Source organism: Notolepis coatsorum (assembly GCF_963971535.1).
Source record: "Notolepis coatsorum genome assembly, chromosome: 17".
NCBI classification, from domain to species: domain Eukaryota; kingdom Metazoa; phylum Chordata; class Actinopteri; order Aulopiformes; family Paralepididae; genus Notolepis; species Notolepis coatsorum.
In genome coordinates this window covers 64341239-64357138 of record NC_140181.1, presented here as the reverse complement: position 1 = coordinate 64357138, position 15900 = coordinate 64341239, and the positions used below count along the sequence as shown (strand labels likewise).

At 46.6% G+C, this 15900-nt stretch overlaps 1 protein-coding gene across 4 annotated transcripts in view; it reads left to right on the top strand.

Annotated features, from left to right (window-relative positions):
* The window catches only part of rerea (arginine-glutamic acid dipeptide (RE) repeats a), a 249906-nt gene that overhangs the window by 63051 nt on the left and 170955 nt on the right, over positions 1–15900 (top strand). For all 4 annotated transcript variants that reach the window (XM_084333675.1, XM_084333674.1, XM_084333673.1 and 1 more), the window contains exon 2: positions 5125–5206. The gene's annotated coding sequence lies outside the window, so the exon portion shown is untranslated. The remainder of the gene's footprint in view (positions 1–5124; positions 5207–15900) is intronic.

The window sequence follows — 15900 nt, the reverse complement described above, 5'->3', positions numbered from 1 at the left end:
CTGCCCCTGTCTCGCCCTCCTCTTTTCGGAGGTGGTAAAGAGGTGTTCTGCTTGGCTTGGCACGGCAGCCCCCCCTTCTCTCCGTTTCTCTAAAGGTTAATGGAGCCGCCTCATAAGGCGCACTAATCAGCAGGTAATCACTTTCCTCTGGCTTGATATGCGGCTAAGGTCAGCCATAAGGATCAGAGTAGCCATTTTGGGGCAATGGAGTCCAGTTTCCGCTCATTACCAAAGATGGTGGCCAATGGCCATGCTGACTTTATTACCAGGGTGAAGAAGGCATGTTGTTTGGTATAATCTCATGAGCCCCAATCATATGTCTTGTTTAGCCCCCCCCCCCCCCCCCACCCCGGAGGGCCTGTTTACCCCGTAGAGGCCAGCGAGCATCCCAGTGTGTAATGGATTAGATTGAATGACTAAACGGCTTGTTGTTTTCTTCTGCTCTCCTCTCCTCTCTATCAGCGCCTTTGGAAGCTTGGCACGTAGCCCGGCACATTTGACACCCTCCTTTTCCTCAGGATGGAAACAATAGAGAGAGGGAGAGAGGGCTAGGCTAGCTCCAGCTTAGTAATAGCAGGATCATGATGAGGTGTTTGAAGCGGTTAGCTTTAGCCTGGTGTCGAAGAAGCAGCTTTGTGCAGAGCACATGGTGCCCAGACAGAGAGGCTGACAGACAGAGAGGCAGTCAGACTTAGTCATGAAAGCTGACCGCCTGGCTTTGATGTCCGCCAGCCACCGAGGGCAATGACGGTCGCAGGGGATTGGGTTTTCAGCACAGGATTCTGGGTTGCGATGTCATGGGCCGGGGGCTGATTGGGTCTGTTTGTGTGTAGTGTGTGTGTGTCTTGTCGGTCTGTGTGCGTTGCTTAATAAGAATTAGGTGAGATGGCTGTAGAAGAAAAGGCCCGATCATCTTGGTCATCTCCCACATCACCCCACATCACACACATCACCCACATCACCCCACATTACCCACATCACCCCACATCACATCACCCCACATTACCCACATCACCCACATCACCCCACATCACCCACATCACCCCATATCACCCACATCACCCCACATCACCCACATTACCCCACATCACCCTGTGCTGCTCACATCAAATAACCCTCAAGTCATGATCACTTTGTTACTATAATACACATAATTTTGCTACTATAATACACATCACTTTGCTCCTATAATACACATAATTTTGCTACTATAATACGCATCACTTTGTTATTTAATACATATCACTTTGCTACTATAATACACATCACTTTCCTCCTATAATACACATCACTTTGCTACTATAATACAGTATCACATTGCTGCTATAATACATATCACTCATGGAATGTGTGCTTTTGTTTGTAGAACACTAAACTGTTGTGTAGAGGTAACATTGGATATATTTCCATTTACTGTCATAACACTGAAAGCAGGGAATACAAATTTCATTGACTATGTCGGCTAAATCTGCGCCTGCTGTTCTCATTTCATTCCCAAACCCAGCAGAACCTGTCAGTTTGCTCAGGCAAAGGGGCCTGAAACAGTCAGTCTGGGAAAAAGGCAATTAAGTGGACAAGACAAGGTAAAGATCCCACAGACACAATATTCTCTGGCGTCGTTTGAGTCTGCTGTTTTGGAACGTTACAGATTTAGTTGCGTCTATGATGGCGATGAATAAAACAGCGACTGTGTGCGAGCATTGAGCAGTCTGTGTGAGGTTTATGCGAACGGCAGCAGTACATTTAACATAGTGGGCCAGTCGGCATCGCTCCACAGCGAGGAGAGATTCAGGGAGAGCAAGAGCAACTCCTTCTCCCCTGAAGGCATTTAAATAACCTCTCCATGCAGATACAGACGGGGCAAAATCCATAAGCAAAGCCTTGGGGTTGTTTATAGAGAATGATATGCTGCCCGGTCCAAGTCGTGTTGGTTATTTCAGTCCATTAAGTGCTGCCTTGAACCACACCATTAATATCCCCTGTAGTCACTTCAGCCACCAGGTCATTCCTCTCTTGGAACAGATACAACACATGTCCTCATAAGCCCCGCCCACCCAAAACCTTAGGATGGATTTCAAGGACATTTCAAGTATATTATTTCAAGACACTTTGTGCTTTGGCACGAATAGTCAAGAGATCTGAATAGATTACTATCTGTATTTGGTTAAATGCTTGATTATGAGCACTAGGCCTATGATTGTTTGTGCCTTTTGAGGGATTTTTTCTTTCGTTTATTTGTTTTTCATCTGGCTGTCATGTCAATGTTCTTGCTTTGGTAGGCTGTGCTAGTTCACCACATCTAAATTAATGTAAAAAATTAAACACTGGATTATAACATGGTCTTGATAGGTCAAGTGAACAGACTCTCATTGTGGTCTTTTGACAACATTACAGAGATGATAGACAGAGGTGTGTGTGTGTCTCTCTCTCTCTCTCTCTCTCTCTCTCTCTCTCTCTCTCTCTCTCTCTCTCTCTCTCTCGTGAAATGCTAGAGCTATTGAAGGGCTTGCAAAATCAATGTGGGCTATTCCTACATGGATCTAATCCCAGCTTTACTAGCATTTAATCTGTGACTCTGACTGCTGCTTTAATGCCATCAAACAGATGTCTAGCTGCTCAGCCACCAAGGTGGATCTGCTGTACCTGGTCTCACTGCTCTAGACCTGCTGACTGGATCTGATTCACTTGTCTTAAATCTCTGAAACCCAACACGATATAATATAGAGGTAACGGACTAACGGTACATGGGGGGGGGGGGGGGGGCATTTATTTCAGCCCCCTCTGTGTTGGGGTACAAACTGAGGTTAAACTATTCAACCATGTAGGCTAGTGATTTGAAATATTCTAGACCTTGGCTACTTGTGCGTGTTAACGTGGGCAGTGTGTTATTTCCCACCAGGCATAAGTCAACATATTGTGTTTTTGTTGCACAATGTGTTATTGCTCTCTGCCAAGGCTGGAGCAGAGGAAAACACTTTGATTTCGCTACAGCGCACACCTGACGTTGTTCAGAACCCAACAGAATGTTTCACTTCAAAGTGTATTGGCTGGACTCAGAAAAGCCAGGGAGGGAGCAGCAGCCAGTGTCATTTTATAAGACTGTCCTCATCCAAGCTGTGCTGATAAACAAGTCATTCATGAAGCTGCAGAGAGAGACGTCATCTAGGTTTTTTCAGAGAAGTTCACAATGAATGCAACGCGCACAGTGTTCCTCTTCTGTTGTCACAAGTAGCCTGCTGTAATGCAATGTGCACAGAGTGTTCCTCTACTGTTGTCACAGGTAGCCTGCTGTAATGCAGATGCCTTCTAGCCACTACTTTCCTGTCTTTGGCTAAACCACACCATTGCCCCTAGTGTATTGCATTGAACACTGACAACTCATATTTGTGTAAGATGTTGCTAGCTAGCTAGCTAAGCTGTGCTACGGTTAGTTGGTTAGGGCGGTGATGGCTAGAAGACATCCACATTACAGCCGGCTGCCTCTGACCACGTAAGAGTGATGCTCTGTGCACGTTGCAATGAGGACTCATCGAAAACCTAGATGATGTCACGGCAGGTTTAGCAATTATAACCTCTACTCCTTAATTGAGTACCTCAGATGAAGAACTGTTTTAAATTTTCAGAGGAACAGTGTTTTCACTGTTTAACTTTATTATCTAAAGATGGTGAGTTAGAGTGTTGTGTTCACTCATTGTTAACGACAGTAGATGATGAGTACTTTCTGGTGATATATTGCATTCACACTCCCAAGTTTTAGATTTAGATTAACTTCACAACTGCAAATTTCTAAACAGACTTGTATGGTTCTTCAGTGCAAGGATTCAATTATTGATGTAGTTTGGCAAAATCAGTAGGGAGCTAGAGGAAAATACAGGAAACCCCAGGCATATGCACTTTTAAGACCATTATCTTATTGAATTACATTCAAACACATAAAGGCCTAAGTGGCAACAAAGCGATTCGGGAGAGGGTAAGATTGTTTCGGGGGGATTGCTCAGGGTCTGGTGCTCCACAAAAACACTTGCTGTGCTGTCGATTTACTTGATGGAATAACGCAGGAGAATTTCATTCTCGGCGATTGAAATACTAATGCTATTATTCTTTCTAAACAAGTGGCCTGATCATTTATCCTTATATAGACCATATACAAGGATATGGAATATAAGGATATGGAATATAAGGATGTCTTTTGATTCCATCTGTAAAAATGCCCATTTATTTATATAAAATATCTAGATTTTTTCCCCTTAACTCCGGCGTAACCATTTTCTTTCTACGTTAATGAACGTGTACCAAACTGTGGCGTGTGCCAAATGAGCCTTTTGTGACCCATCACAACCCCTAGCATTTCAAATGTAGTATGCCTCTGTGCACACACGTATACATGCTTGTATACACAAAATCACAACTACACACACACACATTCTCACAAGCCTATGTGTAATAAGGCCTCTGTTGAAAGTGCAGGAGATTGATAGTGTCTGTGTGCTGTGTTTTGGCTGTGTTAAAGGCAGTAAAAGCAGGGAATCTCACTGTGTGTGGATGGCGAATGTGAAATGTCAATGTTATTGAACAGGTGTTGCGAGGCAGGGCTGTGATGTTTTTATTTCCAAGCTCTCGCCGAGCGAGGCAGAGAAGAGAGGGCTCATGGGATAATGGGGGGGGGGGGTGCGCGGGTGAAGCGTGTGGTGGGGGACTCTGTGTGTGTGTTTTAGAGTGTGTCTTTCTGTAGCCTATAATGTGTATGAGCGCCTGAGTCCGTGTGTGTGTGTACACATGAGGAGTGTTCTGGAGGAGTGGGAAATGACTGCTAGGCTTAGAATGAACGCTCCCAATCTCCCCAGCCATAGAAAATGTCAACTGCACTATGAATGGCATTATTATTTTTTGTTCAGGATCATGTCTTTCAGAGCCTGTATTCACATAATATCCAAGCCGACATAATGCCAACTGCACCACCTCTTCATTGCCTCCATTTCACCCATGCATAGACCTCCACTGTCGAGCTATTAGCACCTCATTTGTCCCATTTACACATCATTCATGTTTTTTTTCTCCCCCCCCCCCTACCCACTCCCCCACCCCCACCCCCCTGTCTGTGTTTTTTTTTCTTCTTTCTTTCAGTTATTTCCCTTCCAGAGAGTCGTTGTGTCAGTGCTTGTTGAGAGGCAGTGTGGCGGAGAGCTAGGAGGTGAATGCAGTCAAGGTTAGTTAACAATGCCCTGCCGTACCGCACGGCGCTGCTAACACAGTGCGTCTCCTTCACTGTCTTCCTTCAATACCCTGTCTGTCTGTCTGTCTGTCTGTCTGTCTGTCTGTCTGTCTGTCTGTCTGTCTGTCTGTCTCTCTGTCTCTCTCTGTTTGTCTGTCTGTCTCTCTGTCTCTCTGTCTGTCTCTATCTCTGTTTGTCTGTCTGTCTCTCTGTCTGTCTGTCTCTCTGTTTGTCTCTCTGTCTGCCTGTCTCTGTGCCTGTCTGTCTGTATGTATATGTGTCTGTCTGTCTCTCTCTGTCTCTCTGTCTGCCTGTCTCTGTGTCTGTCTGTCTGTCTCTCTGTCTGCCTGTCTCTGTGCCTGTCTGTATGTCTGTCTGTCTCTCTGTCTGCCTGTCTCTGTGTCTGTCTGTCTATCTCTCTGTCTGCCTGTCTCTGTGTCTGTCTGTCTATCTCTCTGTCTGCCTGTCTCTGTGCCTGTCTGTATGTTTGTCTGTCTCTCTGTCTGTCTCTCTGTCTGCCTGTCTCTGTGTCTGTCTGTCTATCTCTCTGTCTGCCTGTCTCTGTGCCTGTCTGTATGTCTGTCTGTCTCTCTGTCTGCCTGTCTCTGTGTCTGTCTGTCTCTCTGTCTGCCTGTCTCTGTGCCTGTATGTATGTATGTCTGTCTGTCTGTCTGTCTCTCTGTCTGCCTGTCTCTGTGCCTGTCTGTATGTATGTATATGTGTCTGTATGTCTGTCTGTCTCTGTTCTGTTCCAACCAGTGGGCCTTGAGGTTCTCTCTCCCTCTCTCTCTCCCTCTCTCTTTCTCTCTCCCTCCCCTGGTGCTTTCTCACCTCACCTCGCTCCTCTCTCCATGTTCTCCTAACCCTCAGCATGATTCCTCCTCACCCTCCTAGCTATCTCTGCTGCTCCCTTCCCTCCCACCAGGGAGTCGTTTTCACTGGTCACCATAACCCCCCTAGTGCATGCTAACAGTGTATTATTATCATTAGCTTTAATGCTAACTAGCCCTTCTCCTCACAACACAGCCCTCCCCCTTCTCCTCACAACACAGCCCTCCCCCTTCTCCTCACAACACAGCCCCCCTTCTCCTCACAACACAGCCCCCCTTCTCCTCACAACACAGCCTCCATTCTCCTCACAACACAGCCCCCCTTCTCCTCACAACACAGCCCCCCTTCTCCTCACAACACAGCCCCCATTCTCCTCACAACACAGCCCCCCTCCCTTCTCCTCACAACATAGTCCTCCTCCCTTCTCCTCACAACACAGCCCCCCTTCTCCTCACAACACAGCCCCCCTTCTCCTCACAACACAGCCTCCATTCTCCTCACAACACAGCCCCCCTTCTCCTCACAACACAGCCCCCCTTCTCCTCACAACACAGCCCCCCTTCTCCTCACAACACAGCCCCCCTCCCTTCTCCTCACAACATAGTCCTCCTCCCTTCTCCTCACAACATAGCCCCCCTTCTCCTCATAACACAGTCCTTCTCCTCACAACATAGCCCCCCTTCTCCTCATAACACAGTCCTTCTCCTCACAACATAGCCCTCCTCCCTTCTCCTCACAACACAGCCCCCCTTCTCCTCATAACATAGCCCTCCTCCCTTCTCCTCACAACACAGCCCCCCTTCTCCTCATAACATAGCCCTCCTCCCTTCTCCTCACAACACAGCCCCCCTTCTCCTCACAACACAGCCCCCCTTCTCCTCACAACATAGCCCTCCTCCCTTCTCCTCACAACATAGCCCCCTTCTCCTCATAACATAGCCCTCCTCCCTTCTCCTCACAACATAGCCCTCCTCCCGTCTCCTCACAACACAGCCCCCCTTCTCCTCATAACATAGCCCTCCTCCCTTCTCCTCACAACACAGCCCCCCTTCTCCTCATAACATAGCCCTCCTCCCGTCTCCTCACAACACAGCCCCCCTTCTCCTCATAACATAGCCCTCCTCCCTTCTCCTCACAACATAGCCCTCCTCCCGTCTCCTCACAACACAGCCCCCCTTCTCCTCACAACACAGCCCTCCCCCTTCTCCTCATAACACAGTCCATCTCCTCACAACACAGCCCCCCTTCTCCTCATAACATAGCCCTCCTCTCTTCTCCTCACAACATAGCCCTCCTCCCGTCTCCTCACAACACAGCCCTCCCCCTTCTCCTCATAACATAGCCCTCCCCCTTCTCCTCACAACACAGCCCTCCCCCTTCTCCTCATAACACAGTCCTTCTCCTCCCACCGCAGCCCCCCTTCTCCTCACAACACAGCCCTCCTCCCTTCTCCTCACAACACAGCCCCCCTCCCTTCTCCTCACAACACAGCCCTCCCCCTTCTCCTCACAACACAGCTCTCCTCCCTTCTCACAACACAGCCATCCTCCCTTCTCCTCACAACACAGCCATCCTCCCTTCTCCTCACAACATAGCCCTCCTCCCTTCTCACAACACAGCCCTCCCCCTTCTCCTCACAACACAGCCCCCCTTCTCCTCATAACACAGCCCCCCGTCTCCTCATAACATAGCCCTCCCCCTTCTCCTCACAACACAGCCCTCCCCCTTCTCCTCACAACACAGCCTCCCTTCTCCTCACAACACAGCCCCCCTTCTCCTCATAACATAGCCCTCCCCCTTCTCCTCACAGCACAGCCCTCCCCCTTCTCCTCATAACACAGCCCCCCTTCTCCTCATAACATAGCCCTCCCCCTTCTCCTCATAACACAGTCCTTCTCCTCACAACATAGCCCTCCTCCCTTCTCCTCACAACACAGCCCCCCTTCTCCTCACAACATAGCCCTCCTCCCTTCTCCTCACAACACAGCCCTCCCCCTTCTCCTCATAACACAGTCCTTCTCCTCACAACACAGCCCTCCTCCTCACAACACAGCCCTTCTCCTCATAACACAGCCCTTCTCCTCACAACACAGCCCTCCTCCCTTCTCCTCACAACACAGCCCTTCCCCTTCTCCTCATAACACAGCCCTCCTCCCTTCTCCTCACAACACAGCCCTTCCCCTTCTCCTCACAACACAGCCCTTCCCCTTCTCCTCATAACACAGCCCTTCTCCTCACAACACAGCCCTCCTCCCTTCTCCTCACAACACAGCCCTCCCCCTTCTCCTCATAACACAGTCCTTCTCCTCACAACACAGTCCTCCCTCTGTTCCGTCCTACCACCAGCCTTATTTTATTTTCTATTTTTTTTACATTTTAATTCCGCCCGGTATTCCGACACGCATTTGTAATTCTACTGAACGCATGCGAAAATGTGATTAGTGTTTTTGCCATTTCCGCCCTTGGCTCTCTCTCTAACCATTTGAAGCGGGGTGAGTGACTGTGAGAGACGTGTGCCTATCTTAAATGTCTGCGTCCGTGTTGGTGAGTCCAGTAATGATACGGAGGGGGTGGCAGTTCAAAGCCGGCTAGCAGGTTACTTAATGAGTTTGGTAATTGGCTTGCTGCGGCCTCGCTGGCTCCCTGCCCTCCTGCTGATGTTTGCAGGAACAGTGCGGCTACGCCTGCCGCTCACACTCCCTCCCTCCGCCCGCTCTTCCTCCCTCTATCTCTCTCTCTCCCTCCCTCCCTCACCCATATCCCTCCCTCCATCCTTTTCACCACAGCTAACTTATAGACATAGTGCTGTGCCACACCTCCTCAATCCATTCTCCACTTAAAGACAGATCACTTGGTGCATGATATGTTTCCACTGTGTTCAATATTTAAGTCATATAATATATTTACCGGTAGTGTGTATCTCTCACTCTTACTCACTCTCTCTATATACATCTTTCACTCTCTCGCTTGCTCACTCACTCTGTCTCACTCACTGACTCTCTCTTCACTACCACCCCCCCTTCCCCTACCACGATCACATAATCAATTATTAGATAGTTGATGTATGTATTATGCAGAATACATTCCTTCAAACAAGCCATTTCAGGATTTTCCCCATCTGCCACCTCCGAATAGGAATTCTCTGTGCCTCCCTGGCAAAGTGGCGAGAGTCCCTGCCGGCGCAACACTCTTGATTTATTGCTCCTGGTAAATCTCCACATTAAGGATGAAGACGTTTCCTCAGCGGCTGATCTAATGAAAAGGATCACAACAGCCATGTTATTTTTCTACATTAATGTTAACTCTTCACTGGAGTCTGACCCAACATCAGAGGGATGATGACCCCCAAATGTTTTCCAACCCTTGACGTTTCCTGTGTCGTACCTCAAGCGGAGCTAAATTCAATTCTCATAGACTTCCGTTCTAAATTGCCCTGCTAGCATTTTTCCAAGTTTCAAGAATAATCTACATAGTTAAATTCTAAGTGAAACGGAGCCTTGCAGTTTTTTAGTCTAGATTATTTATTGCTTTGTTCATACCAAGCCTCTGGACGTAACATTAGCAAGGCTGAGCTAATATAGCCAGGCTAATGAGCTAATATAGCCAGGCTAGTATAGCCAGGCTAATGAGCTAGCTTTCCACCTTCCTTTTTATTTCTATTATGCATTGTTTTTTTGTAAATATATATTTTTAAAGCCATAAATAATGGCCGGCATCACTAACTAAATGTAGATATCTTTAGATGCAAGGGCTGCTGCCTAGTGTTTTATCTACTCCAGAAGAGCAGAGCTGTCAGGGTTGGGAGGCCAGCGCACAGTTAAGTGGCTCCTCTTGACCTCAACACTGATCTCCTAACTGTCTGCTCTGACTCCACTGAACAGATTTTATCCATTCGCTCCTATGAAAAAACAGTCGCATCTAATAGTACACTCTGAGTCCCCTGCGCCCGCGCGCTGTCTCTTTGAATAACTGATCCCTTTTTCTGGCTGAGCCTACCGCTGACATCTTACTGTACATTTGCCTTCGAGATTCACTCATCTCTGCTATTATTCATGTAAACCTGGGGAAAGGATATGAAAACAATTCTGTAAATATTTGGCTAATTAGTCTGAACGATTTCAGAATCTACTTCCTCTCTGACCTATAATAGACATGCTTATCACAGTTCTCACTGTCTATCTGTAAACTAGATGGCTGAATCGTTAGCTTACACACTGAGAGCAGCTGAGCGTGGCCAGAGAATAATTGATTTCCGAATAAGAGCATTGGACATGGAGGGGGCAAAAAAAAGAGCTATTGAACGCACGTCCACTGTATTGTGCATGTTAATACACATGCCGCAAATTAAAGTGTGTGGAGTTAATTCTGTGGTTCACACATTGCTGAGCAGCTCTATTTCTTAATTAATAAATTTTTGCACAGCAACAGTGTGAGGCTGTGTTTCCACCCAGTGTCCATGGGGTGGCAGTCTTGTGTGTGTGTGTGTTGTGTTGTGTGTGTGTGTGAAAAAATAATTAATAATTTCAACAACAAAAAAGGAGCAACCGCTGGCTAGGCCATGGGAGCAGATTAGCTTGGGAGACGGTTACCACACCGGAATTACACACCCCAACCGACACACTCTCTCTCTCCCCTGCCTCCACACCACAGTCGAACCCACTGGCAAGCATGGCCAGCTCCTTCACAGCCACTTTTGAAATGTGCAGGCAATACAGTTTCTCTTCATTCAAACAGGATCTGTCTAATTGGATCCAGAGCTTTTTATCAAACACACGCCGTGTTTATTTCTTTTTCTCTGTCTTTGTTCACAAAAGATCGGGCTGAAATGTAAACTTCCTCTTTTGCTCCGGAGCTTGCACTCTCTTGCTCTCTCTCTCCCTCTTTCTCTCTCTCTGTCTCTCTGCCCCCCCCCCCTCTCTCTCTCTGTGGCCTTCTTGGAAAGTGAACAGTCCCATTCCTCAGTGTGTGTTCTGGGTGCAGCTTACGGCAGGCTGAACTGCTCTTTTATTCAAGCGGGATGAATGCGGGGCTGTTTTTGCCCGGAGACTCAGACAGACAGACACAGACAGCCCATGTGAGTGCTTGAAGAATGTCTTGTCTGTGGATATGGAAAACCAGGGGCTTTAGTCAAGTAGCACCTGAGGTGTTCACCGCTGCACGCGCCTCGTCTGTGCCTCGTCTGTGCCGCCGGTGGCCACGTACAAGTTGTTGATTCATTTAAGGCGCACGTGTGTCACCCCAAGGTTTCTCCTTACGATTTTGTTGAGTCTATTTACTTGGGTCAAGTAAACAGTGTGTGAGCTCGAGCTAAATGTAACGCGTCAGTATGAATACAGAAGTAGTCCAGCCCCCTACATCAAAAGCACTGTTTATGGTGTGACTTGTGTACATAAAAGTCGGCGAATGAGGAATGGGGTTTTTGCTTTCTTTGTTATGGATGTAAAATGCTGCCGTTTTCCCTCTATCACAAACCATTTTGATCAAATTGTCTACCAGGTGGCCGCTTTCCCCATCTGGAACACTGTTTACTTATGTGGAGTTTTATTTTTATTTTATTTATTTTCTCTATATGCAATAGTTTTACCAAACGACTGCTGCAAGCAAGTTTGTGTAGCTTGGCGAAGAGAATAAACACATGTAGCCTACAAGTGTCTTTTGTTTTTTTTTCAGAGCGTTGCAAGGCTGCCAAATACGACTGTGAATGGCTATGTAAACAACGAGATAGCTGTGTGAGGCTAGGCCTTCCACTGATTGCCTAAAGTGGAATACCATTCCTTAGCTTCCCTCACATTTTTACAACTGTGTTAATGATCCCAAATAAAGGCCTGCTAGGTAGCACCCTAATTAGTAGCTTCTGAATAGGTGAGTTTCTGCCTTTGTTGCTGGATTGTCTCTAAAGGACGTCTTGATTTCCAGTTAGGCTTTTGTCACCTTGATAGGACTGTTTACTTGCATACAGAGAGGTGTAGCCCCTAGCTCTGTAGCTAGCCTAGCCCCCCCCCCCCCCCCCCCCAATGTTGATAGCTCTTGTCTCGTTCCACCCCCGTTAGGCAAAAATTTGGTCCCACGCAAATCTGGAACTTCATCTCCACAAGCCTGTAATTTACCTTATTTAATAGAGTAATTTCCCCTGAATTACTTTGTATGGAGATAGAAGAGGATCGTTTTATTGCTTTTCCCCCTTTTTCTCCGCCGCCTCCAGGCTAAGTCTCTTGTTTTAATTAGTCGTGTAAGACCTTATTTTTCCCCCAACTTGTAAACTACCGAGATGCCGTGAAGGCTAAAAGGGCAGCGATTTGAAGCCGACCCTCTTTCCTGCCTGCCAACAGTGAAGCGGGCCTATCAGTACATGCCGTCTGTCTGAGGAGCCGTAAATTCAGGCAGTAGTCACTCAGTCTTTGTTCTTCATGACTATTGGACCCACGGCTAAGACGGAGAGAGAGAAAGAGACATTGTTTTAAATCCCCACAGCTCATATCTTGGAACAGTGCTGTTCTCTCAAAGATCTTAAAAGTTTCAAATGTCAGGAGAATCTACCGTTCCTGACTGTACATGACATTCATCTAAGAATAATTTTGTATAAAGGCTAAGAGAAAAGCTAGGTATCAAAGTCCACTGTACCCCATCCGCCTGTGCTTGTCGTATTAATGTATTGCCAGCGAGGACGTTAACTTGTTACATTGTTGAGTTTTCAGTCATGTGTTTAGGGGAAAGTCGAGCTTCTGAAGTCGTCGCCCCCCCCCCCTCCTCCTTGCTCCCACCCCTCCCCCACCTCCTCTCGCTTTACAAGACTGTTTTCTTCTCTTCAAGCCCTTTTTTCCTTCAACTTGTCTGCTCATCCCTGGTGAATGTATTAAATTAAGTTACTAGATATGAGTGCTTAAGAGGCCAGGGCCTCTGAGGCTCGCCAAGTCTCTCAGAAGCTTGGCTCACTCAACCATGTCACCTTTTTCTGTTGTTTCAGCTACTGGCTGACTTATTTGTATTGCTGAGCAGTTTTCTCTCTCTCTCTCTCCCCTCGCTGCCTCCAAGCAGCTTGTTTTTCTCCAGCATGGAGGAGTTGGGCTAAAGCAAACATTGTGTGTCAGGGCCCTGCTTTTGTTAACTATTCATTTTTAATGAGCATAAGTGGCTGCAGAATCCTGTAAACCTAAATGGAATAGTCAGACGCGAGCAGGAGGGGAAAAAAGCACTGGCCTTTGATACTGTGGCAGCTTTGCAAGCTCTTTTGTTTGGCAACACTTGTGTTAATTATGCTTGAGATGGAAGAGAAGCAGATTTTTTTGGTTGTTGAAAATGACAGTTCGTTCATGGTCGGAGGTGGGAAGTTGGAGGTGAAAAACGTGCCATCTACATTGCATTACATTGTGCATTTGAGCGGCCAAGCCCTAAAAAATTCAACTGTTTTGGCAATTTCTTCTTACAATTTGTCTTGCGTGAGCTACTTATCACAAAACGACATATAGCTAATATACTTAAATGTACTCTTAAAAACAGCTAATAACAACATTAGCGTGTATCCGATGTGGGTGGCCATGTTGAAATGACTAGGAACTCCAAAGTTGATGCACTGTTTTATTAGATTTTTCCTAGTAGGAAGTTGTCATTTCCATTTCAATATATTATAATCTAATGTAGCATTAGTGTTTTATTTATTACCCCCATCTCCCATAGTCACTTCCTGGCTTGGATAGTTCTTTCAAGGCAGCTTTCTCTCTTTTTTTATAAAATGTCTTTTAAGGATACCTTTAGGATATAGAACATGTGCACGCCAGTAGGTGTCTTTTTTTTTTCTTCTTTCTCTTTTGAGCAAAGCACCATTCTATTACATTTCATTACCTCTGAATTCAGAGCGAGGCACAAAGTAAGCAGGGTTTGTTCTGTGGGGATGGAGGTGGAGGGGCAGTGTGGCTGTGGCAGGAGGGGTGCACAAGGGAGGAAGGCATTGTGATGGGGCCGTTTTGAACGCCGAACAGAATTGAATAGACACGGTCAGCTTCGCAGATACATGCTTAGGCCTGTAGAATGTGGAGTGCTTTGCTTGTAACTGCACCGGTTGTCTCCTTTCATTATCGGTTAATGGTGCCCAACTTGACAGAGCCATGTGATAAACAGAGGAGCTGTGAAATCCTGGAGGTGGAGTTCTCGTCCGCCTGATAATGGGATCTCATCTGCCGAGGAGGGGAGCCTGCCCTGGCAGCCAATCCAGCCTCGCTCTGCTCTGCCTGGAGAGAGAGGATTCACCGCACTTACCCTTCAGCGCCGTGTCGGCCCAACTTAAGCCCCACAAACCTGCTGAAATGGATGGCGTTTGATTGGCTTCCTGCTCTCCTTTCTTTTTTTTCATCTCCATTTGTGTGAATTGTCTACTGAACGGAGGGATAGGCTTTATGGAGAGTTGAAGGGGGTAAAACTGGGTATTTTTTCCCCACAGTGTTAGTGTTAGGCTCTCATTGCACGTCAAAAATAATTGGTCTTGATTAGGGGTGGGGGGTGCATGTATCTCCACCAACCACGTCGGCCATTGATTCACTTTATGTGTCTGAATAAAGAGAGACAGACCGTGTGTGACATGGGTGTGTAAATATCATAAACATTGACCCAGTGAAATGTATACAAAGTGTGATAAGAGACGCGCTGTGTGTTCTGTGGTGTTGGGTTTCTGTGTGGAGGGGGAGTAGCAGTCCTCGGGGCAGGCACCTCAGGAGCTAGGAACGGTTTGCCAGCACTTTGTAGCACAGGGGAACCCCCCGCCCCCCCCATCTATTGAAAAGAAGACAGGGCAACATGGCTTGTAGCACAATGAAGGACCCCCACACACACAACCCTCAACTCGATTTCTATTGATCCTGCCTGCCTGTCTCCCTTGCCCATGTTTGGCTTTAGTGCAAAAAGAGCCCAATGCGCTGGCTATTTGCTTTAGCTAATTGGATATTGACAATGATCCAATATCATGTTTTAGACAATGAAAATGTGTCAAGCAACCTGGTTAGTGGAATGAAAACCCCCCTATTAATTTCTAACTTAATGCAGCTCCTCTTTGTCTTCCTACACCTCCTCTCCTACGGCTGGTTCCATTAAAGTCTGAGAGGGTTTAGATAGAGGGGAAGGAAGCTCTATCTTTATAATAAAAACATTACAAAGCGGAGCACTGAGACCTTGAAAACAGGCAGGGATCATATTTGATGATGATGTGTCGGCTAACCATTAAATCTGCCCAAATGAACTTGCCAAATATTGCTAATGGACCATTCTGATTATTTTCCCCTGCTTGTTCCTGCCATTTTAATGGGTGGGGGTGACTAATTAATTAATTCTCTAAAAATGCAAATTAACTCTACAAGCCTGAGCAGCATTCATGTATTTTTCATCAGATGAATGTCCCAGTGTTTTCTCTTTTGATATGAATAGTTGACATTGACCAATATTTAAGACAATCCCTTTATTTTTCCATTCATGCTATTCAAAAAGGTTCATTTGTGTGGCGTGTTATAGTATGTAAATATGTAAGTACCAGGGAAAATATCCAGCTTTTGTAAAGCTGTTATAATTACTTTCACAACCTCTTTGGTGTTTCAGTCAGATTGCTTTAACAGTGTCTTTAGTCTGTGTATTTAGCCTGGGATACTACTAGGGTCGACTCGCCGAGCATCTTGCTTACTGATGCAGCTTGTAACTGTTAGACAACACATCATATCGATCATATATACCGATGGCTTCCCATCAATCACCAGCCCCATTGGCGTTCCCTTTGTCCCCGACGATAATTTGAATCCAGTCCATGTTTTTGTTTCGCTCGGGGTTTTTTCTCCCTTTAGTGTGGTGGGGGTGGAAGGGGGTAATTCTCCTTCACTAGT